The sequence below is a fragment of the Gavialis gangeticus genome, unplaced genomic scaffold (assembly GCF_001723915.1).
Source record: "Gavialis gangeticus isolate Ggan-Ray unplaced genomic scaffold, GavGan_comp1, whole genome shotgun sequence".
Classification (NCBI taxonomy): Eukaryota; Metazoa; Chordata; order Crocodylia; family Gavialidae; genus Gavialis; species Gavialis gangeticus.
This window is the reverse complement of record NW_017729004.1, coordinates 16477536-16485701: the sequence shown is the minus strand read 5'-3', so window position 1 is coordinate 16485701 and position 8166 is coordinate 16477536. Positions and strand designations below refer to the sequence as shown.

Here is an 8166-nt window from a genome sequence, read left to right as displayed (position 1 = left end):
TTCACTAGGGAGGTAACTGGCCTGGCATTTCTAGGGTACTGTCCCACCATGGAGAGCCCTACCAAACTATCCTTCCCCAGCAGGGTGCAGTTTTCAGTCTTACCCAGTACCAAGCAGGCCTACCTGCCCTGGTCTTGTCCCTGCTGGGGTATGTGTTGTTCCTGGGTGGCTCACCCTGCTAGGCCCTCCTTCTGATGACTACCACCTTCATAGAAGCATGCATGCTGACTAACCCCTACCCTCTTTTGGCTGTGATGTCCTCCCCCTCGAGAGGACCTTTGGCCTTTTGGAGGCTCTGACCCCACCTCCAGGCCTGTCAGGGTGCCAGATGGCTCTCCACAGCCCTGGCCTGCCCCTCATGGTGAGCTCAATTGCACTTCGGCCTTTCAGCCCTGGCCCCCTACATTGACCAGTCAAGGGATCAGACAGTTAACCTAGCAGCTGCTGCCCTCCATGGAGAACTGGGGTCTTCTTCTGGGCCCCACCATACAGCCATCTCCCATTAGGCTTGCTTAGAGCCCCAAAGATCTTACCAGAGCACCTCTTCTTTCAACAGGGCTCACCTGAGCCCTTGGCCTCACCCCTGCCAGCTCTAATCAGGGGCTTGCCTAGCCCCTGTTCAGGCCCACAACTCTAATCCCCCTTTTTAGTCTGGGCCTTGCTCTATCTAGGCCCACTGCCTTTTCCTTGGGGCTTGGGACTCCATTGGACCCCTAAGAACCTCCTGCCATCCCCCTAGTTCCTCTCTTACCTCCAAGGTGTTCCATGAGCAGCAGCTCAGCTGGGTGTTGTTGCCCCTTCAGCTGCTTATAGCAAACATCTGCCTCAGCCCTGGAATCCTGGATCTAAAAAGGCTACCTCATCAGGGCTGGCCTGCACCTACTGGCTGCCTGCTCTCAGCCCTTAAAGTGGCAGGCACTGAAAGTGCTCTGCCATAGTTAGATATTAGGAAAAACTTTCGCACTAGGAGGGTGGTAAACCACTGAAACAGGTACCCCAGAGAGGCTGTGGAATCTCGATCCTTGGAGGTTTTTAAGACCTGGCTGGACAAAGCTTTGGCTGGGATGAACTAGTTGGGGACGGTCCTGCTCTGAGCAAGGGGTTGGGCTAGAGAACCTCCTGAGGTCCCTACCAACCCTAATTTTCTATGATTCTATGACAAGACAAGAAATATTCTATGGATATACTTGACACATGGGAGTACTAGTTAACAAAGAAGCAGACTTCATCAGCCTGATAAGCAAGAGTTGTCTAGCTATTATAGGATCAATAAGATTCTAGTCTTGGCTTTGCCAAGTCACTCCAGCTGTTTCCTCTCGTGCCCTTTATTTAGATCATTGTCAGGGTCTGTCTCTCACCTGGTTTGTACCCAGCACTTAGTACATCATAAATAATAAAACATGTGGCAAGTTACATGATCATTTTTCTCACTGTTGCAGCTACTACCCTCCACCCCCTGCAGGCTACCTAGAGATCTAACAGAGAGGTGATTTAGTAATGGGTGCATTCATAGAGCCAAGTAACATTTCATTGCTGCCAGCAGATTCTCCTCCCAAAATGCCCAACTCTGCAAGATGGGACCTTCCCAGCAAAGTGCTGAGAGCCTCTGACTCCTGTGAAGTCCATAGGAGTTGAGGGCACTCAGCACTCAGGAGGGGGTGGGTATTGGGGTGGGGCCAATAGGGTGTAGCCAATGAGCTGTATGACTGCTATTCCTCCTCACACTTCTCTCATGTCTCTCAAGTCATTACTGGTGTCAGAAAACAGTAGCACTTTGGCAAGAATGAAGTCTAGAATAAGGCATCACACACCACGGCAGGGCTGTCAGGACTTGAAATTACAGGTTGTTGTTTTAACGCTGCATTTAGTGGCATCAAGGAGTTTTCCTAACAGCTTCTCTACATCACTGGATCTACCCATGTAAGTGACAGAAGAGAGGTCTTGCTTCCACTCCCAGACAAAGCAGTCACTGTCAGAGGTATAATAGCCTGCAATTATAGGCAGAGTACCAGGCTTGCTGTGCTGCCAATAAATTTAGCATTAAATAAAACCTTTTTTTTATTATCAGTGTACATGCAATGCAGTTACAGGATGCACCCTTCCCTAAGTGCTCCATCTAGCGTTCCCTCTAAGCTGTGTGGGTATGCACCTGCATGGCCACACATGCAACACAGCTTAGAGGGAATGCTGGCTCCAGCACCCACTAGAAGACGCCTTGTATGCAGCAGGATTTTGGATAAGAGTTAATGCTACTGTTTGGATGTGTTTAATTCTCATTTTGAAGGTTCATTTTTCCAACCCTTAAACAAGAAGAACTGCCTCAGAACTTACTGACCAAATTTTGCCTTAGCAAACTCAGCCATATAAAGTCTCTAGCTGGTGGGAAAGAAATACATAACTAATCTATATTGGAATGGAAAACTAATAACCTTCTGGATTCATTTAATCCAGTTTTAACCACCACTGGTGGTTCATACGTTGAATCATGGGAAAGTAGGGCTGGAAGGGACTAACTTACTTAGTCCAGCCCTCTACTCAAGACAGGATCCATCTCTGCTCAACCATTTCTGCCAAATGACTGTCTACCTTGCTCTTGAAAATTTCCAAAGGTGGTGATTCTACTGTCATAGGTATCCTCTTCTAATGCTTGAACACCCTCATAGACAGAAAGTTCCTCCTAATCTCCAACTTGTTTCTACTGCTGCAGCTTGAGGTCACTGCCCCTAGTCCTGTTCCCTACAGCCACAGAGACAAGCCCATCTCCATTCTTTCTGTAATTGGTCTTCAGGCATTTGCAGACTGCTTTCAAACCCCTGTGAGTCTTTTCTTCTTCTGACTAAATAACCCTAGCTCTTTTAGCCTTGCCTCAGAAGTCATGCTTTCCATGGTTGTCAATCTCTGCTGGACTCTTTCCAATCTGTCGGCATCTTTTTTTAAAGTGTAGGGCCCTAAACTCAAAGTGGGGCAGCTAGTAGTGAGCCCCCAGCTGGGCAGGGATTTCTAGGATTCCCCACCCAGAATTGCCAGGATTTCCTGCTCATCTGGGGGCTCACTACTAGCTGCCGACTGGCAGAGGGGGAGGGGGCTGGGACCTGCCCCTCTGCTGCAGCTCTTTTCAAGTCCCCTGCTCCAATCAGGGAACTGGGGCTAGGAGTTCCCTGCTGCTGGGGCAGGGGGACATTATCCCTGCTTCGGGGGCAAGGAGCAATGTACCAGCCCTGGCCAGGAGACAGCTGGACTCCTGGCCCAGTGCTCCTTGCCAGCCCCTGGGCTAGTACCCAGGGGGAGCCTGAAGCTCCCTTTGGTAACAGCAGGGGCCCATTGCAGGGAGCTGTTTCCTGTCATTAATAGCATATCTGCTCCCACTTCTTTGCGCACGTAGACGCCTGTCCAGAAGCATTTGCTCCTGAGTAGTTTACTCGTCAATAAACTGCTCCTGGATCAAATGCATGTGTAAACGTACCCAGTGAGCATGATGATCTAGCCAGTTTTGTACAATGTTACAGAATTTTTATCTATCTGCATTTCCTTGATTCAGCATAATTCGCAACCAAGGGATAATGGAATGGAATTCATACTTGGACCTAATTTTGCCTAACATACAAAACTGTTTATAGAACGGTTACATTAGCAAACATAATATAGACTTCTGATACAGTGCAATGTTATGGTATTTCACATAAACCACCAGAAGTTCAGCAGCTAACACATTATTACAGAACAGGATGAAGCATAGAGGAGGGCAACCAAGTGAACCCAGATCCAAGTTGGGCACATTTTAATGATATACAGATAACTTTGTACAGACATTAACATGCTTCACAGAATAGCTCAGTGAAGTTCCTCTGCTCAGTCCAATCCAGTTTCTCCTTCCATTTTATCCCCACAAGCTCTTTGTCCTTATGGATCTTATGCATTGTGGTGCAATGCTCCAACACATAATGGGAGCAAACTACTTAAGCCTTCGATGTGGTCTCAACTGATCAACCACTTCTCAAAGTCCCACAGCCCCTCTGGAGACACTGTGGTTCGTTAGAGATCACAGGCATTGGACCGCAGCTTGGTCCAAAGGAAAACACAAACAGCTCTTCCAAAGGTCTGAAAGTTGTGTGATATTAGGGAACAGCTCTCAAGAAACAACATTTCCCCGGAGATTATTGAAATGCAGCAGCCTATGTCCAATTCTAACAACATCACATCCTACAGGCACATTAGACTACATTCAAGAGAGAGTCTACCTGAGAAATGTCTCCCTCTCACATCTATAAAAGGTGCCACAGAACTCAGTTTGTGCCTTTACTTAGCAACAAGCTTCCAGTGTAGAAAAGAGGACTGATGCTCTTTTGAAAGAACTTTTCTTCAGTCCTTTTATGGTCCTCTGCTCATCTAGGGCTAGTTGGTATCCAGAACACATATTCAGCATAAGAATTCTTAATGGGGAATGATATTCACTTGTAAGTGGTCCATGCAGAGCTCCACTCATCCATTCACTGCCTCTTTGAAGCGTCCAGTGGTATAACAGCTTCAGAACGGAGCACAGGACCATTATGGCTGCAGGTTTCAGATTCACATTGATAACTTAATCTCCTAAAAAGCTTAGGCACAGAAAGGCAATTCACACTTGTTAAATATTGAGATGTACAGCTGCTAAAGGCAATGCCATTGCATTCTAGTTCGTAGTGATTAACCCTCCTTCCCTGACTCCTAGACAGGAGACCACATGTCTTGTTACCCCAGATAACTGGGTCTTTCCTCCAGAGGAAAAGGAAAAAAAAAGAGTAAGTCTACTAGTACTAGGTATCTGATCTCTCTCCATAACTAGGGCTAATCATCCCTATCTTGTGCCAAGTATGACCGCATATGTCCATCAAAAACCACCTGTACATCTTTATTTGAGGTAGCCCCAATTGCTTCCACCATTTTCATTGCACAGGAATTGCATTTCCAAGATCTAACCCACCTGTTTCCTGTGGCACTTTGGGCATTTCTACATATGAAAGCGCCACAGCGCTGGGTGCCTTGAAAAATGCCTGGTGCTGTGTCGCTCGCAGTTTTATAAGCTGCAAAATGCACGTCAGCGCACAGAAGGTGATGGTAGTCCCCTTTTGAACTAAAACACATAGAAGGTGTTTCAGTTCAAAAGCACGCTGCCGCCATTTTCACTGCACTGACGTGCATGTTGTGGCTTCTATAAATACAAATGATGCAGTGCCATGCGTGTCAGCTCATGTGCAGAACAGATTAATCGGGTTGATTAACTGGGCCTAGCAAGATCCAGCACATTCAGGCACAAAAATATATGTGTATAATTGCCACTGAACTCCAGGGCTGCTTGATAATAACTTTTGTTCAGAATCAGACCTTGAAGAGTTCAGAAGATGAAGAACAATGCTTAGCTGCTACCACACGTTGTTTTACCTGGCTAGTGATTCTCAGCTAAGGTGCTGAGGCACCCTGGGGCACCTTGAGATCCTTTCTCTTGGGGTGCCATGGTGTGCCATGAAATATGAGCCCTGTTATGTGCACAAACATGATTCACAGGATAAACCCAGAGATTTCAAATAGGAATCCCTAGTGTCAAAGAACATCCTGACCTGTTGTGGTCTGAGTTCTTTGCAACAGAAGAATTGCTCTATTCTTTTCCTGTAGTCAAAAGAGTAAAAACTAAGAGCTGGCATTTTCAGAGGTCCTCAAGTTTAAAAAGGTTGAGAACTGCTGTACTAGGATGAAACTTTTTTCTGTCTTACTAAGCAGAAGCTTCACTACTGTCCTGCCAAGTCTAAAGCTTATGCTGCTTGTCAAGAGATTATGCAAGATACTGCTTAAGATGGGGAATAACTTGGGGAGAGTGATTCTGTGCATCTTTCATAGCAAGGAAATGATGGTTCAAGTTGAATACTGCATTTGGGTAGTTTTGCAGCTCCTCTACGACTCTTGTTGTGACTATGGCACTTAACAATTTCAGATAATAAGAAAGGCAATCAGTCCTTCAGACCATGACAGGAGAGGGTGCAGAGTCCATGCAGCAGACAGCAAGTGGGAGATTTGTACTGCAATCAGCACCATTATCCTTTACATCATTTGTTTTGGTTATTTGATTAATCTCCTGCCTTGCTGGACACAATGGTTTTTTGTTTCTCTGGCAAGCTGGACATGGATGGCTGCTTTTATTGAAAAGAGCTTGTACTTATTTGGTTAGCTGAGCTTACATATTCCCATGCTTGTGAACGTGCCGGGCAGGGCACACTATAATCAATTATACAAGCTTAAAAAGAAAAATTATATTTTAAAATAGATGTGGGCAGGCCTAATGTAACACAGTTGTTGCAACCTAGATGAGCTTCTCAAATGGGACACTCACCAGACAGTCACACTGGCTTCACACCTTTGAATCCATGCACCCTTGACTTGCTTGGGTGTAGCAAAATGTAGGTATTACCCATGAGCACACTCTCCAGGTACAGACCCTATCTGTGACACCTCTCTTAGCCGTAGGGACCCCATGGTCTAATTGCCTAGGTCCTGAATCGGTGCCAACTCCTCGATCTTCCATAGCAGCTAGTGTCTATACTTAAGGTTCTTTGAAACTGTTGAGCTTCTGGTTACTGCTTCCCTCTTTGAGGACTGTGTGGCAGTGGCAACTAGCAACACAAACATGCAAAATAAAAGGGATTTCTAAACACATGCACTCCACTCAGAGGAAGCTTAACATCTGCAAAGATCCATGCAGAAAGTAACAAACCGATGCACACAACTCTCCCGCAGCACTCCCGGCACTCCATTCCTCCACTCCTCCTGCCCAGTTGTGCCTTCTTGTTCTGCTTGTCTTTTTATATATTTTTATTATCCTCTGGTACATGGGCCTACTGGGCCTCAAAGACTTCCTCAGGTGTTTAAAGTTCTCCCATCAGAACATGGGTTGTTTTATTACCTCGCATCTCAAGTCCAGACCCCCTCCCTACCCCAAAAATCCCAGTTTCTCAAAGCATAGTAATCAACTCACTGCATGGTCAAAAGTCCACAGCATTCAGATGCTAGTGAACCTTATTCCTGTAAGATATCTACATGTATATGATGTATATTAGCAAGTGATTAGAGCATAACTGGAGTCCATAAAGTTAAATTATAATTATTAACTGTTACATAGACATAGATGATGTGTTACAATGACCATACATTTACAACCATAGAGGTCCTGTGGAACATAAAGTTTCTTTCATTAAAAAGCATGGTACATGAAAGACATCAAGCAAAATAGAGTCTCTTCCTCTGACTAAGGTGAAAACAGTGAAAGGAAGTGAGTAAGAAAGTACTGGCCTGTTTATTTCTAGGATATTATTCAGTCACTAGATGCCTATGTGAACTATGAAGTGCTAGGCACAACATGGTAGCTGGTTAACAAGGGAGAGAGATCTAGCGCACAGGTTGGGTACAATTGAATTTTAGTGTTTGTCACTTGCAAGATTTTACAAACTAGCTCTTGAGTAAATCCTATGATTTTATCCCTGGGCTGACAGTGGGCTGGAAAAAGCACTTCTCAATCTCTATCACACTGTATTTCTACACACACTCCACTTCAGATTCAAATCAGAATGCTTAGTGTTAGCTTCCATTGGACACATCTACATGAGATGCTAACTACACCGTAGCCTAACAATACTGCACAGTAGCGTGCTGGGCAAAAACTGCGCTAATACACTACTGCACAGTAATATTAAGCTACTGCCCATGCACTTAAGTAAGTGTCACTGAAACCCATGCAGTGGCACTACCGCACAGTAGTGCAAGTTACTAGGGGACAGTGATCATGAAATGATCCAGTTTACTATTCAGAGTAAGGTGGGGAGGGTACTAGCACAGCGCAAATGCTTGACTTTAGGAAAGCCAACTTCGATGTGCTCAGGACAGTAGTCAGGGAGGCACTTGGAGCCCAGGTTGTAGCTAGTATGGGGGTCCAGGAAAGGTGGTCCTTCCTCAAGGAGGCTATCTTTGGGGCACAGCAGGATGCAATTCCACTGTGCAGGAAGGCAGGAAAAGGGTCCAAGAAACCTTCATGGCTGAGTGTGGATATCCAGGCTGGCCTGAGGGCAAAGAAAAAAGTGTACTGGTGGTGGAAGTAGGGGACAGGGACAAAGGAGGAGTACACCTCCCTGACCCGAGCTTGTA

The 8166-nt window shown here is 45.7% G+C and overlaps 1 long non-coding RNA gene across 1 annotated transcript in view; it reads right to left on the bottom strand.

Annotated features, from left to right (window-relative positions):
• Positions 1–236: 236 nt before the first annotated feature.
• The window catches only part of LOC109291483, a 23390-nt gene continuing 15460 nt past the window's right edge, over positions 237–8166 (bottom strand). Inside the window, exon 4 of the long non-coding RNA XR_002095858.1 lies at positions 237–249. This is a non-coding gene — a long non-coding RNA (uncharacterized LOC109291483). The remainder of the gene's footprint in view (positions 250–8166) is intronic.